Here is a 17,930-nt window from a genome sequence, read left to right as displayed (position 1 = left end):
GAAATTAATCCTCATCACTGTTTCCGTCCAATATTGGAACAATTTCGGTTTTCGTGAACAGAACTGTTGGCTGCTGTTCTCACGTTTCTGCTATTTTGTATTGTTTATCATATGCGAGGTACTTATCGAAAATCATTCGACCCGAACGAAAGAAGTTCAACATTCTGACTGTTTGTACTTCTAGTAAGTTATATTGGTTTATCACACACAATATTTTCTAGACCGATACTTCGGTCAGAATCATAGTGCTTTCTCCAAAGTAGGGTCACGATGGCTTAGTGATAGAGCGCTTACTTCTGGTGCGAGATGGACCTCGTTCGATCCCAGGTTATAAAAGTTCGTGGTGGATACCATCGTACCAGTGAATCTTCTCGGCATTATCAATTTTCACTTACATTCTCATTTCACGAATTATTTTCCAATAATTAGCTTCCATCTATTACCTGTCTGTATTATTGGATCGGATTTGAGTTTAACATTCCTTCGGTAGCAAAGTTGTATGAGCCATGGAGCTACGAATTAACGTGAGATTCAAACTGCTTGCGTTCCTGCCGGGAATCGGAGCTGGGTCTCCTATGCCAAAGTCCCGTATGCTACCCACATAGCCGTGAGTGATTTCTCTGTCTTCATTAGCCTAGAAGGCATAATATTTAAACGTTTTGGATTTCATATAATTTCAGTTCTTCCTCGATAGCCAATTCTGTACTGAGACAAAGTAGATCAATCAAATATACTTATCTTTCCTTTTTCGAATTCTAACGAGGTTTTTCTGTAACGAGGACTACTCTGTTTACTACAGTAATGTGTTTGAATAAGGAAATTTGCTTTGATATGTATTTTGAGGAATCGAACCAATTTTGATAATCCAGGGGGCAATGTCCTCCTTGACTCCCGTTGCAGGTGGGCATGAAAGTAAGGATATAATTTTTTGGTAAGGTATACGCGCAACTGTTTTCAAACATATAATGTTACCCATCATCCCCATATATGCTTCTTCTTTCGTAAAATTAAAATGGGTGAGTAATATGGTTACCAACTCCAATGGTGCCCACCCCCCCTTATGTCTATGACGCACCCCCCTCAATTGTCTATCCGTAGGTGTTCTTCCATGAAAAAAATCTTCTTTTCGATTAAGTTTACCCCCCCCCCCTCATCAAACATATTTATATAGATTTTAACCTCCCAAATATTTCAATGACGCAGTAAACTAAAAGTGAACTATATCCACTTCATCGTCCCCCTCCCTTGTGCTTTCTTGTTGTAGAGTACTTATTAAATATTTATAACTTAGTTGACAGAAATTGAAAATATTGATTAAAATATCTGGTTAAAATGCTAGTAGAAGAATTCTCTCTTTAGTGCAGAAATTCCCTCCTTGTATCTTACCGCCATTTTAGGCGAGAAGGGATTAGGCAAGATGTGAATTCCCGTCTCACCTAAAATAGCTGACATTCTTCTCTTGGAGATATCAGTGACTGATAAATCGTTAGGCGAGATGGAATGAAATCCCTTTTTCCATGGAAGATATTTTTCATTCTCTGATAACTTACTACAAGGATGCTGGTGACCAGAACGCCATCCAGTTTCCCACCACCCTACTTTCAAGACAGCGGAAGTACGAACAAATCTCCTGAGGCAAATTTGTCAGAACAACTGTTGCATGCACTCTAAAAACGGTATTGTTATATTCAACCATAATTATGGTTGAATGTAACTATACAGTATTGTTAATATAGCGCCAGCAAGAATTATGACTGGGAGTACAATATTATATTGTTAAAAAAATTTAGCTGGGTCAACAATAATTATGGTTGTCCTAGACATATTTATGATATTAACAACTATGCCAATTATTGTACTTGCAACTATACAGCTGCTATATAGTTGGAAATACTATATGATATTGTCATCGGAACTATCCAAAAAGGTATTGTGTTTGTCTCTACCATACAATATATGTTGTGACACCAACTTGTATAGTTGTTGTAGCCATACTCGAAGTGCTAAAATAGTTGGTGTGACGTGTCCTGATGCTTTCACGACTATACTTTATGGTCAGTATAAATATCTGCGTTGTTAGTAAAACTATATTGTTGTGCTGCACTTACCATAAATATTGTTGTCCAATAAATGTGGTATTGTTATCGCAGCTATAGTTTTAGGCTGTCCGTACTATGCATATCATGTTAATAACTATACCAGTATTGCTAAGGCAACAATACTGGTATGGTTATGGCCATACTATTATTGTTGCCCTAACAATATTGGTATAGTTGCCCTAACGATACTGTTATGTTGTCTTAGCAATACGGGTATAGTGAGTGCTGCCATACTGTGAGTGTTATACGCGCCGAAAAAACCTACGAACTTAATGCAATTTTGGCTAAGAAAATTATCTGACTTGGTAGACAGTGTTGTTTAATTTTGAAGACGGAAATATTTACGCATAGGCATATGTGGGTTCTGATATTTACTGTTGGATCGCTTCCCAGCAATAAAGACGAAACCAAACAACGCTGTCTACCAAGCCAGATAATTTTCTCAGCCAAAATTGCATGAGGTCCGGAGTTTTTTTTTTTTCGACGGGTTTATATTGCATGGGATTGTTATTATGTAACATGTCTTAAGGAAGGATGTTGACACACACAACTATGCACAAGTATTAAACTAGTTTAATGATAGTTAGCATTTTAGATGCAATCTTGTGCAGCAGCTCTCAGAGTACAACGGCACCAATATTGCATATAGGCAGATTGTATCTAAAATGGTAACGATCCATGGTGGTATGTGTCGTCATCCTGTTTCTTAAATGTGTTACATAATAGGAATGCAGTGCAATATAGGTAAAGTCCACAGTACGGCAACAGTCACTATAACGGCACTGGAATTGGCACAATGAACAGCAGTAGTAAAACTATACAGCAGCACCTGTAAGAATAATATACAGACTACATGAGTTGATAGAGTGCATATTTAATAATCTGATGAACCTTCCAACGTCACTTAAGCAACCGTTTTATTAATTTATTCCTATACGTTTCGATGATTTCTTTATCATCATCCGTGGCTCAATGGTAGAGCGCTCACTTCTAGAGCGAGGGGTTTCTTGGGTTGATCACAGGTCACATGAAGTGGCCTTTTATTGGATAAACACTATGTACGTGTCCTTTCTCGTGATTTCACCATTTCCTCAAACCTGATTCATTCCACCATGTCGTTCATTATCATCATCATAGTTTTCATTTGCCTGGAAGCATAATCGTGTGACGTTAAACAAAGAAGTGACTTTAATGAATATTTATATTCACGAATTCACATAATGGTAAATTTTTCAGTCGTTAGAAAGAAGAAACACTATTATATTTCATTAACAGAAACCACAACTAAGGATTTATAACTTGAATGAACCGCTTGAAGTGTACAACTTCGACGTCACACAATATGTGACTTCCTGTTTGCGTCCTCATATATAGTATATACATTCCTAAACTATATGTAAAATTAGATGGCTTACCAGCAAATATTAAAGTTGAAAGTGCAACAGCGATTTTTAAACAAGAAAATCATTGTACAATAATATAATCGAACAACAGACTGAAAATTTAAAAGTGGAAGCAACTGCTATTATAGTAATTCGAACTCAGAAAGCGTTTAGAATATGGACTCAGCATTTAAAAGAATTCATTCTTAACCTACGAATTATTTTGCTGTAAATGTGAACAGAGGGCCACGAACGCGGAAGTTCGTCAATCATTCAAATTCTTTACTGAACTGTTAAAATCAGTGTTTCTTTCTTACCAAAAAAGTGAAAAAATACCATTGTGAGAGACCTTAACACTTACTGACGATAAGAACTTGTAAAAATGTATATGATTAAATTAACACAAAACGTGCTTAATTGAAATTCAAAGAAAGTGTTTCAATATAAGCTATATAGTCAAGTTACACTTACCTTCTTATCTTCATTTTTTTTTGCACTCATGCTTTTTATTTTTGGTTAATAGCCCATTAAAAGACCCATACTACCTATAGTCCGCTTCATCCAAACTGGCGTGTGGCATCAGCCAATAAGCTCATAGTGTGCTGTTACTAAGCCTTCAGGGAGGAATCTAATCATTCTTAATTGTCCACAAATACGAATAAAATCAATTATGAATGATTCCTCCCTGAAGGCTTAGTAACAGCACACTGCGAGCTTATTGGCTGATGCCACACGCCAATTCGGGTGACGCGGACTATAGTAATATAGACTTCGTTTAGTGCAATACCAATACTAATAATATAGGGTGTTGTTACAAAGGGAATGGATGTTCAAGATCTTTTGTACATGATTGTACACTGGAAAACTTCTGGGATATCTATTCTCGTATAAATATAAATGTCCACATGCTGATATAATTCTTTTTCCTTTCCTGTATCGTTACATTGAAAGAACAAACCCTTTAAATTATTGAGTATTATTATAGTGATTGTAGATAAGTATAATAGAGCTTTTAGATAATAATGGAAAAACTAACTTACTTTAGAACAGACTAATCCTTCTATAGGTACGAATTTAAGTACATTCGAGGGATAACAAAAGTATACGACTAGACCGGGAGACTTGGTTGTTCTCGGAGACCTGGGTTCGAGTCTCGAACCAGTTATTTCATATTTTTCATTCTTTGAATATGATGGAATTTGCACTCTGCATGGTAAGTCAGAGACCCAGGTTGGATTCCTGTCATAATATGTTGTAAGATAACTCAGATTAAGCAAACAGGAACCCCCAGAGGAAGTTAACAGAAATCTCGTAGTAACGAAAATTAAAAAAAAAAAAAATCGTCTCATATATCATACATAAAATTACGCAAATATTAAGTTGTTAAGATACTTTGAATAAAAATTACTACGATCCATCAGAAGCTATTAAACAAAATGTCATGAGGAAACTTTGCCTTCAGTGTACATCAAAACAATAATTTGTTATTTATCGTAATTCCTAGTTCTTTTAGAATAGTAAGTAATGGCTAATGAACGCACAAAGCAGACTTTATCAGAATTCATTTAATTGTATTTATTTTTTCATAACCAACACAATATATTTTATATTAAATTACAACTTCATATAAGTAACGTATACATTATATATCCAAAATATATTTGTCTTGAAACAAAGTAATCTTTTTAATAAGGATTAACAAGTTATACTTCTTTTCTTTAACAAGTTATACTAGTAACAACACCATCCCTATATCAACAATACCCCCATTCTTGTGCAAGTTAGCTTTAAATCACCTAAATATCTTCTTCTCCGCTTTCGTTTTTTCCACAAGTTGTAACCTGTAGCAAATATCGACGGAGAAAAATACTGCTTTCGTGATTTTCTAAATATTAAGTCGCTTAGAAAACATCTCCAGAAACACGAACAGCCTAACAGGTGTTTACTGCAAATGTTTCTCACCATAACCTCGTTGAAAATGTTCCAAAACCCGTTGCTTCAGCTGTGACTTATGAATTGGTGTACACGTTGTTCCAAATTTTAATGTAGAAACTTATGAAGGATCAACCAATGATCAGCCTTTCCAAGATTTGATGTAGAAGTTTATGAAAGAACAGTTGGAAAAGACGTTATGCAAGTTTTATTCTTTTTAAAACCAAACTTGAATAGCAGGCCAGATATACAAGAGTGCATGATCAGAACATTGTCGATTACATAAGGAACTTTTTGGTTGTGGATAGATGGATATTCTGAAGGAAAATGTATTACAAAAATTGTAGCCTTTACATTTATCCTTTGAGAATATTCTCATCTTCTATGTCCTTCCACTCAGGCAGCAACTCATCTATAGCCTGAAACAAAATATACTCAATAAGAAATTGTCCATAAATTGTAAACGAAGTCAAAACAAATCTTAAAGCTATAAACTCACACACACACACACACACACACATATTTGGTCTAGGAATTAATTCGTGCGGGTGGACAAGAGATAGCGCAACGAACGGAGCGTCCCACAATTCCGTGTATCCACACATGTGTTGCAAACCCCTGTCATCGCGTATCGTTCGTAGTATAGGGCAGTGGATTAAAGCGTCAACAACACCAGTTTGTAGTTAAGTGAACATGGCGCAATTTGTGCCTGATAAAGTGTTTTTGCGGGGTGTCCTGCTGCATTACTTTAACATGCAGAAAAGTGCGACTGAAAGTAATCGTATTTTGGTGGAAGTGTATGGTGACCATGCTCTAGCTGAGCGAACGTGTCAGAAGTGGTTTGCACGGTTTAAAAGTGGTGATTTCGGCTTGGCAGACCAAGAGGGAGCTAGACAGCCAAAAAAATGTCAAGACGAAGAATTGACAGCTTTGCTCGAGCAGGATTCCTGTCAAACGCAGGAACAACTTGCAGCAGCATTAGGCGTTGATCAAACAACAGTCTCAAAACGCTTGAAAGCCATGGGAATGATTCAAAAGATGTCACATTGGGTTCCACATGAATTGAAAGACAGAGACGTTGAAAGACGAAAAACTATTTGCGAATTGCTGCTTCAACGACAGAGCAGAAAGGGGTTTCTGCATCGAATTATTACGGGTGATGAGAAGTGGATCCATTACGAGAACCCTAAACGAAAAAAGGCCTGGGTGAAACCAGGTGAACCAGGTCCATCACAACCAAAACGAGATATTCACTGTGCAAAGGTTATGCTGTGCATATGGTGGGATATGAAAGGTGTGGTGTACTATGAGCTGCTGCAACCGGGTGAAACTATGAATGGAGAAAGTTATCGACGACAATTAATGTGTTTGAAGCAAGCTCTGGCCAGAACACGACCAGAATGGGAGAGCAGACATGATAAACTTATTGTTCAACATGATAACGCTCGCCCACATGTCGCACAACCGGTCAAAACCTATTTAGAAAATGTCGGATGGGAAGTTTTACCCCACCCGTCGTATTCACCAGACGTTGCTCCTTCGGACTACTACTTGTTCGATTGCATGAACAACGATTTGATTGGACAGCGGTTTACTTCTTCAGAAGATATCGAAACATGGGTCTCTGACTGGATCGCTTCCAAGGATGAGGACTTCTTTCGCCACGGAATCCGTACATTGCCTGACAGATGGGCGAAAGTGGTGGCTAGCGATGGACAATATTTTTCTTAAGATATTTATGTATTTTGTGTTTGTACTACAGCTTCAATGTGTGCGTACCAACCGCACGAATTAATTCCTAGACCAAATATATATAATGTAGGGTGTCTCGAAAGTCCCCTGACATAGGGTAACACTGTTATTATCAGAGTTTTAACAAAACGTAAGAGGGAAAACTATCTCCAAATATGATATTTTCAGTCTACAGTGAAAAGATCTTTTAAATGGGACGAGCCGTTTGGGCTGTACACTCTTTATGCACCCAACGTTAAACGAAACTTCGACGTTGCCATTTACCTGGACCCACAACATAAGTGAATGATGTTACTGTCTTTTACGCTAACATGTCGACGGAAAGCCCCCCTTTCAAACAGTAAATTCATCCACTTATGTTGTAGGTCTAGGTTAATGCCAACGTTGCATTTTCGTTTAACATTGGGCGCATAAAGAGTGTACAGCCAAAACGGCTCGTCCAATTAAAAAAAAAAAAAATCCTTCACTTTAGAGTGAAAACATCATATTTGTAGATGGTTTTTACTCTTACATTTTGTTGTAACTCTGATAATAACAGTGTTACCCTATGTCAGGGGACTTTTGAGACACCATATATATATATATATATATATATAAGTGTTAATGAACAGGTGACTCCTCATATGAAAGTAAGTGTGGTCGAAAGAGCATAGTTTCGGAGTTATAAGCTACCAAAAACGCGAAAAAATTAACTTCAAAGTTCCGCAGCTCCACTCCTATGGAGCATATTTCAATTGGATCCGAATATCTGTTTCAGAACCCTCCGGTACTTGTGCGACAATTTTTAGAGAAGCAGTTTGGGACTAGTTAAAATTTTATGAGTACTCCCAAACTGCCTGTCTAAAAATCGTTATGCAACAACTGGAGAATTCTCAAAAATGGATATTTGGATAGGGCACATACTAATGGAGCTATGGACCTTTAAAGTTAATCTGGTCACTTCTTCGGCAGTCTTAACTCCGAAACTATGCACTTTTAACCGCAGATTTTTTTTTTGTAATTATAATGTGAGGAATCACTTGTTACAGTTTGTGGTCTAGTTCATTCACACGCTGTACAATATATATATATGGTGCGTCATTTATAAACTCCAATGATTACAACGGGAAGACCAAAAGACAGGAAGAGGAGCGAAACTTCGTAGGATGCAAGTAGGGGGAGGGGGACACATTAATCTGTATTAGGCATCAACATCCAGTGAACAGTGATGTCAACCCCATATAAAATTAGTTTTCTTTTTAAATAACACCACATTAGGTTATTACAAATTTAAAATCTGCATTTAAAGAGAAAACAAACAATGCCAAACTTATTGTTCAATGTTGCAAACCAACAATACTACAATATAGCAAACATGAAAAAGTAACAAAATTTGAAGGTTTTTACAATAGTAATAACGCAAATAAGGCAGACGGGGCAAGGCATATCGAATGTACCTTTTGGTAAAATACTACCATGAAGATTTGACGTATTTCGAAGAGATAGGAACAAAATTATAACAAACTGAAAATCTGACTTTTCAAAGGCTTTATTTTGGAAAGTTTAATATGTTACTATCACATTTAATTACGTACATTGCTTTCGAAAAACATTAAAACCATAATAATTTTATTGTTCTTTGATATCTCAAACCGTTCGAGATAATTTTCGAGAACATTTTGAAAAAGTTCAATTTTTATTTTGTTACAAATTTGTACGTATCAATATGTCAAGTATTGAGTGTACTGTTTGACACTAAGGTACATTCGATAAGCTTGCCTCGTATCATTTCTATTGTAGAAGCCTTCCAAGTTTTTTCTTCTTTCCATGAAAATGAAATCTTAAAAGTTTTACGTCCCACGTTTATGCCAGTTAGGCTAAAGGAGATGGTGATGATGAGAAATGAATGAAATGGTGGAATGAAGAAAGTGTGAGGAAACGGGAGAACCCCGAGAAAACCTATGAGTACGATGTTTGTCCACCACAAAGTCCACACGGCGGGAGGTGGGATCGAACCAGGGACCCTAAGCATCGGAGGTGAACGCTCTACCACTGAGCAACCGCGCCCCCTTTTTCTTTTCATGTTTGGGAAACTAGGGTTGTTAGTTTCCACCACTGAACATCAATTGAAGGGTAAGGGGAAAAAACAAGGAATGTCCATGTATGTGCTTTATCGAGTTCTTTGTCCTATCTGTTGGTGACTCTTGGTACTATTTGACTGTATATGCCATGCATGTGTAGATGTAGAAATGTTCATTAAAAAGGGGCAAACTATTTGACTAATTCTATTGTCTTTTACGCGGTTTTCAATATTAAAACGCCGTTTTCTCGAAAATGCAATTTTGTGACATTCCTTGTTTTTTCCCCTTACCCTTCAATTGTGGTATTGTTTGTTTTCTCTTTAAGCGTAGATTTGGAATTTGTAATAAGATGGTATGCAATTTGCTTTCTGAAAAACCTAACTTTATGTTACACTAGCAAGACTGTTCTCCGGGTGTTGATGCTTAATATGTGTGTACCCTTATCTTCTAGTTGCTTTGTCACAGTTTCGCTTCTCTCACTCTTTTGGTTTTCCGTTTTAAGGTTGAATATTCTAAATGACTCACCGTATATATAAACTAGCAATTAAAAAAGTAACTGTGGAATTGTAATTAGTAATATTTTAGATTTGTTCTTGCTGTTATTTATAATTCGTGACAAACTACACAATTTATGAATAGTGTCTTATAATTTCTTAAATTACCTATTGATAGGATATATTGTATATACAAACAAGTAGTACTGCCACGTGTACACCACGTGAAGGAGTTTGGTTTGTATGCCATAATATTTTTTCTTTCAATATTACAATCGAAAATTATTGTAGATTTCTACCTCTCCTTTTCTTCGTATATATTAGAAATAGAAAATACTATTGAGACGCTAAATTTATTGCAGAAAACCGCAATACCGTTTGAATTCTATAGCGATCAACGATAAAACCGGAAGTGGTTGATCTTTGCAACTTCCGGTTTGAATACGGTTTCAAGATAAAAAATGGGTTCTTATTCTTGCAATACTAAATTGATTGTGTAAAGCTGCTTCTCGACATACCTAAGTGTTTGCTCTACGTAGATTAATATTAAAACCGGAAGTAGTAAATTTCCCCCACCTCCGGTTATAGTAAGGAAGTACAGTTAAGGATGCTATATTTTAGTTATTAAAATACTCGCCTCCTAGTGCTAATAACTTCACCGATATTTCGGAATCACTATCAGGATTCCTTCAACGGGGCTTTGTGGCTCGTTATTATGAATATAAAACCATTTTTTTAGAACAGTAAAATAAAAGCTTTTTCCAAGTTTTATATCAAATAAGGAGTGAATAATTGGTTTGTACACGCCAGTAATATAACTATGTACATTTATTGAAATAAAAATATTAACTCATTACTTAGACTATTTCTTATTGATAAAATTAGATGGTACCATTCCATCCTTATCCAAATTCCCTTTATCTGTGTTAAACCTAGAATTTTTTGTTCAGATTAAGCAGAGTTGAAATACATTCTCCCACTTCTTACTTTTCAAGGCCTGGAAACTAGCTAATTATACAAATTTGTAATTTCATATATGAAAGTAAATATTATTATTTTTACCTTTACGTGAAAAAAGGAGAATCTTTGTTGGCTTTCGTATTTTGTGGGTCTCCACGTTCCAGCTGTCTTTCTTCTTCGCAGTTGATGTTACTACAGGAAAATGTCTTCTCAATAAAGTAAAAAGGACTGTGCTTCTTGTATCTGGAAGAAAAGAATAAGCATTCAGCATCCCTTTCAAACTTAAAAAAATAAACTGTGAAACATTCATTATCGTTCTCTTTTAGTATAAGGCATCTCCTTGGAAATACTTGTTACGTTACATAATCAAATTTACAGCCACTGTGTCACTATTTTAAACCATAAATTACTCGGTAGTATGTGTTACATGCTAATAAAAAATAGCGAAGACTTCCCACGAATAAACTTTATTTCCAAGGCATATTCACAAGTAGTAAGACACTGTAAATATATATTTTGAACATATGTCACCATGTTCGTCAAGGCAATTATTCCAGGGGTACAAAGCATGGTAACTACATAAAAAAAAAAACCTGGGTCAAGTCACTGAAGCAATGTCAGGATTGCCTGCTCCATTTCCAAGACAAAGCATGCTCTTCTGACCCTAAAAGACCCAGTTATTTTCCATTTTAAACTAGAACTATGACAGTTTAACACTGCTCAGCTAAAAAGGATTGACTCGTAACCTGTTTTGTAATCAATAATAAGTCAATGACCTATAAAACATGTCCTGAGGTCTTGTATTTACCTTCTTAGCAGTTGAGTTACCATGAGAAAAGTGCTACCTTGAACTACTGTAACTGAGCTTCTCCCGCTGAAAATACTACCTTGAGAAACTATGGTGGGAAATAGCAAACTCTATACCAAAAATGTACATACTTGCTAATCCACGCTATTAGATACATTCTAAATAAAAATTACACACTGCTCTTGGAATAATAAACATTTCTGACCAGTGTATATACACTTATTTATTAAAAACTAAATTAACTTAACGTTGTCTTCATCAAACACTAACTGAAAGAGATCTTCAGAGCATAGACATTTATATTATAGAAACTGTTACATTGTATTTTTGTTTTAATAAATAAGTGTATATACTCTGGTCAGAAGTGTTTTTATTCATTGAGTTCCAGAATCACGAAGGATAGAGATACTGCGCTTGATGGCGGAAAGTGTAGTTTTTTTTTTAAATTATTTTGATATTTCAAAAGAAATGAAATCTGAGTTTTACGTTCCATGGAACTGCGTATAGGCTAAAGCAGACATCGATTATGGAAATGAATGAAGAGGAGGAATGAAGAAAGTGGAGGGAAATAGAATAACCCCGAGAAAACCTCTTCACACAGTTAGTCCATCACAATTTTCAATAGGCGCGTACTGGTATCGGAACAAGGGCCCCACGCACCACAGATGAACGCTTCAATACTGATCAACCGTAGTCCCTTTTTGATATTTTAAGAATGTCTTATAACAAAAAAGAAGAAAACAAGAAGAGCAGCAGCGACAGAAAGCTATTTACGAAGATACCAAAAAGGGTGGAAATAATTTCAAATAAAACTAAACTGATGTGACTTCCTTCAAGATAGACTGCAGCTTAGTATAAAGAGAAACAAACTTTGTCCTAGGCTTTTGAGTAGGAGATGAAGAAATCGAACCTTCTATCGATAAATAACATTAAATTCAAATAAGCCACAACAAAAGAAACAACTGAGCAATGGTGGTTCTCGAGGAAGTCACAATGTTAAAAATAAAAGTTTTATTGGTATAAACTAAGGAAGTTGATCGACATTTCAGTGTTAGCGTATTATACAAAGACTAGTAAGATACATTGAGTTTTCTTCTATTAGACGGTAGTGATAAAATGGTAATTCTTTCCAATGTGACTTCCCTCAAGAGCCACCACTGGAGTTTTAAATCCCTCTTGCACTACTGTGATGATATGGATATCTAAAGATTAACGTGGAATATTTCAGTCACACCTCACAAATGCCGGAATGGAATCTTCTGTACAGCCAGTGAATATTCTATACTCTCTACACTTCGACTTACCCAAATGACGCAGCACAGAATATAATATTAATAACAGTAATTAACTATATTGTATCATACACACTGAAATAAATCAATTTGTATTCCTGCAATTCTGCTATTACAACAATATATTACATTTATTTGCTGAAAACGAAGCAAAGGCAAACACATTCTCCTTATGGGGAAAAATATCAACACTAACCTGAATTAAGATTTTCTCTTTTCAGTACTGTTGTTAAATATAGTGTCTCTGGCAAACTTCTAGGTTTCTTTACCAAAATTTCCTCCACTTTTGTGTTCAGGTTTGGCCACTTCTCTAAGAGACGTAATACTTTGTATTTATGTGTGAAATCAATCTCAATCTATCAGAAAAATGAAGGAGTAAATAAATATGTTTATTTCAAGAACCATTATTTTTCGTAGCAAAATATTTAAATTTCAGTTGGCTAGGTAACAAATAGGCTTCGAATAGTTATGCATTTTCCATGTTTCTTATGCAAATGCATATTTATCGTATTTTACGAGACACTGCATATTTTATAGCATCTGTTTTTCTTCTAATGCACATTCAATGGTATCTGCTGCAAAGAAGACCATAATTTGTAAGTGAACATGGAAATATAACTCATTTATCGATGATTTTTTTAACAAAATTGTCCCTGCTAGGACGGAAATTCTATTTTTGCACAGATTTTCTATCTTGTTGAGTGATCAGAAATCTGCTACGAAATGTCACTGACCAAATTCCTTGCAATGGAATCCAGTTGAAACAGGGGCCACCTTTATCTATTGATGATAACACTCCAGCAGTTTTGAAGAGACAAGTAAGCTAGTTATGTGTTATCTATGATTGCAGTTTGGCATATCAACAGAAAAGAGGACATATTTGCATGCATATTTTGAGGTTTTTAGAGCATGACTATCCGAAGCCTTGTAATAAAACATTTTGTATTATGTATTACTAATCTAACATTTTTCCACATCTTTTCTTTCAATATCCCTGTTCTGCGCCTAACAGTTTTTAAAATATTATACAACCTTTTTAATTTTGCACTCTAATCACGCATAGAGCCGGATTTTATGAGGAAAACGGAAATGTTAGCTTTTTTGACTATTATATGTTTTCCTTATTCAAGTACGACCTTCATTTTCCTGTACTAAATTGTGAAACGAAAGAAGTACCTTTAGAACATACACTACTTTTTAATCCTAAGTACCTTTACAACATACACTACTTTTTAATCCTAAGTACCTTTACAACATACACTACTTTCGAATCCTATTCCGTCTGCCGCTGGTTGTCTTTATTGGCTATTGAACCGGTATCTTAGTATACTAGAGCCGCTACGTCTCTGGCTCCGACAGTTCTGCACGTGGACAAAACAATGTTGCCAATTTGTCGTGGGTTTAACCGTATACAGGTACACTAAGAATAAACAGAAAAAGCAAGCGAATTTAATCGAAATGAATTGCTTAAGAAATGCTGAATTTTCATGGCTTTTTTAAACTTTCCGTGTAAGAAAACTATACAAAAGTAACTTTTTTTTTTTTTGCCTGGAGTAACCAAAACTGCAGAAGGAGAATTAAGTTCTTCGGAAAATTTTTAGTTTGTTATGTTCTAAACAGTGGATGTTCCCACACGCAAGACATCAGCAACTCTGTTCACCACACTGGTCACAGGAAGAAGAGGACCTCCATTATCGCGCTAGTTCTCGAAATATTCACGAAGTCTGCATATAAATTCTCGGTTTTGTCCTTTATACACTCCTATTTTCTTTGGCTTCGGTTCTGAAGAACTAACCATTGTCACCAATTAAATACAACAATATTCTTAAGAGCACACCCAAAACACCCAAAAAGGAAAGGAAACAACTCAAAGTTGCAATAATCGAATACAATCTCAAAGTACTTTTCACTCAACTATGCACAAACGAAAGGAATAAGACAGAGTGGCAACAACGTCTGCTTTCCGTGTCAACGCGGTGACAGCTCGGTCACTCATTGGGCCTTGTGTGTGTGTGTGGGGGGGGTGTCAGTGTAGTATAAACCCTCGCTTTCTTTTTCGCATAGCTGTCAGAGCCAGGGATACAGCGGCTACAGTATAGTGGCCAGCATGTGCAAGTTGTGCAATATTCGTTGCCTAACCAATATCAAGTTCCTGAAAATCTTGTCATGTGTAGTACGGATTCAAGAAATTCAAACAGGCAGACAAAAAAGCATCATCTCCAATCAAGAAATACTGTATTATCAATTTCAGATACTCTATTAAATTCTAATATAAGTTTATTACTCAATGTTAGAGCCATTAACGGCCATGTACATAACGTTATTTTAACAGTAGTAGCATTCGAAAATGTAAAACTATGCAATATTAGGAGTTATACCGCTGAAAACTAGTTTACCGATTAAATTACACATGAAATGAAATCATTAAGCTTTACATCGCATGGTTATGGCAGTTAGGCTAAAGGACACTATGATGATGAGAAATGAATGGAATGATGGGAAGAATAGTGGGAGGAAACGGGAGAACCATAAGAAAACCCACACATGGTGCTTCTCCACCACAAAGTTCACATGTTGCGAGTTGGGACCGAACCAGGGACTCAATGCACCAGAAGTGAACGCTCTACTACTGATCAACGGTAGCCCATTTGATATTTTAAGAATGTCCTTTAACAAGAAAGAAAAAAACAAGAAGAGTGACGAGAGAAAATTACGTACAAAGATACCACACAGGGTCGAAATAATTTCAAATAAAACTAAACTGATGTGTCCTTAGTATAAAGAGAAACAAACTTTTTCCCAGGCTTTTGAGTAGGAGGTAAAGAAATCGAACTTTCTATCGATAAATAACATTAAATTCAAATAAGCTACAATAAAAGAAACAATTGAGCATTGGTTGTTCTCGAGGGAAGTCAGAATATTAAAAATAAACGTTTCATTGGCATAAGCTAAGGAAGTTGATAGACAATTCATTGTTAATGTATTACACTAAGATTAGTATGGTACATTAAGTTTTCTTCTATTGGACGGTGGTGATAAAATGGCAATTCCTTCCGATGCTACTTCGCTCAAGAGCGGCCACTTGAGTTTTAAATTCCTCTTGTACATGTAAAAAATGAAAAGAAATCTTTAAGTCTAACGTCCCACGATTATGCCGGTTAGGCTAAAGGAGACGGTGATAATGAAAAATGAGCGGATAGGGTGGAATGAAGAAAGTGGGAGAACCCCGAGAAAACCCACGAGCACGGTGTGTCTACCACAAAGTCCACACGGCGCGAGCTGGGATCGAACCAGGGACCCCAAGCACCGGAGGTAAACGCTCTACCACTGAGCCACCGCGCCCCCTCTTGTACATGTAAATTCACGGTCCTCGTTTATTTGTATACCTACCATCGCTGACGCGCCTGCTCCCTACGGATGCACCCCTCCCTACTGCTCGGATAACCCTCTACCCTTCTGCCCTGAATCGGTTAAATAGAGGTCGTGCTTTTTAGTGGCCACCTAGCACAATTTGGTTCATCTTTTATTCACGGAAGTTTTTTTATGCCACATGTCCTACTATATTTATACTGAGCCTTCCTCAAGTCATCTGCATTCAGGGGTATAGGCAGAAATTTATCTTGGAGGGGCCCATTGCTTTTGAAGCGGGAGCAGCTACAATGTACAAAGCCAAAAAAAAAAGTGATACAGGTAGTGATTTGAAACCTGAAAAAACAGGAAAATTTGGTTTCCGTCCACAAAAATAAAAGACTGCTCATTTATTTATTTGCTTTTATCACCATAAATATTATGTACCAGTTAGTTTTAAAAATGAAATGAAATCTTTGAGTTTTACGTCCCACGGTTATGCCGATTAGGCTAAAGGAGACGGTGATAATGAGAGATGAGTGAAATGAAGAAAGTGGGAGGAAACGGGAGAACCCCGAGAAAACCCACGAGCACGGTGTTTGTCCACCACAAAGTTCACTTGGCGGGGGCTGGGATCGAACCCGGGACCCCAAGCACCAGAGGTGAACGCTCTACCACTGAGCCACCGCCCCCCCCCAGTTAGTTTTAATTATGCGTAACCAAGAACTACTGCCAGGACCAAACGTTATACCTTTGTGCATAACTATTTCAATTTAGGCTTTTTTACACAGAATCTATCTGCAGAAGACGGTAAGGTTCTAGAAAGCATGTTCCCCTATATGGATTAGTAGCTAGATTGATTCCTTTCTGTACACCAAAGTTTGATGTTTAATCCACATAGTATTGACGAACGAGCGTTAGCGTGTGAAGGCGGGTTAGATCCCCGCTGGGCCACGTTCTTTTGTCTTTATTACAGCTAAATGAGAACGAGGACCTGTGTTCTAGAATCTTGCCCATAAACTGATTTTTTTTTAAATTTCACTTAATTTCCTGACAAAAATATTTATTCATTATTCGTGACTAAAATAAAAACACCCTAATTATTTTACTAACAGTTATATCTCGCTTCCTGTTTTACATCAAGTTGCGCAAAAAAAAAAAAAAAAAAAAAAGCGAATGAGATCCGAACTGAGAAACGGAATAAAAACATCGTTTTTCACTAAATTTTCCAGTTGATAAAAATGTATTCTAAACCACTAGTTACAGCATATAAAAAATATAATGTACTTACAAATCAGTTTAGCACCATTATTTAATGGTAGTATTTACAGTAGCTTTTTAAAACGGTGGTGTTTTTCCATCACTAAGAATTGGTAAATAATTTTCCGTAAATTATTAATTACATGTAAACTTTGTTATTTTTAAATGACTGAAACGAATAATCTAATGGCAATGTTTTAAAAGTTTGGTATTTGGGTGCTCAGGAAATCATCTGGGGGGGCTGGCCCCGATGGAACTCCTATGACTACACCCTTGCTGCATGCACTATCTAGTAAGGTCCTCATTTAGTGCATGCTATGTTAAAAGAAATACAAAACTTTATTCTGACCTGAAAATGTAAGAAATGTGTCAAAATTTGGTAGAACCGTCTGCTCAAGTAATGCTGAGTATCAAGTTTTCTCCTATTAGACACTAGTAATAAAATGGTAATCCTTTCCGGTGTGAGTTACTTCAAGAACCGCCACTGGAGCTTTATTCCCTCCTGCACTCTGGTGATGAGACGGGGTCCTCCCACACAGCAAT

General features: G+C 36.3%; 1 long non-coding RNA gene across 1 annotated transcript; it reads right to left on the bottom strand.

Annotated features, from left to right (window-relative positions):
• Positions 1 to 5,606: 5,606 nt before the first annotated feature.
• On the bottom strand, positions 5,607 to 17,192 carry LOC145675628 (uncharacterized). The gene is made up of 3 exons (XR_014129172.1): positions 12,976 to 17,192; positions 10,782 to 10,922; positions 5,607 to 5,832 (listed from the first exon to the last, which is right to left on the bottom strand). It is a non-coding gene; the product is annotated as an uncharacterized LOC145675628 (long non-coding RNA).
• Positions 17,193 to 17,930: the final 738 nt, after the last annotated feature.

This window comes from Thermobia domestica, chromosome 18 (genome assembly GCF_964235325.1).
Source record: "Thermobia domestica chromosome 18, izTheDome1.hap1.1, whole genome shotgun sequence".
Classification (NCBI taxonomy): domain Eukaryota; kingdom Metazoa; phylum Arthropoda; class Insecta; order Zygentoma; family Lepismatidae; genus Thermobia; species Thermobia domestica.
This window is presented reverse-complemented; position numbering and strand designations above follow the sequence as displayed.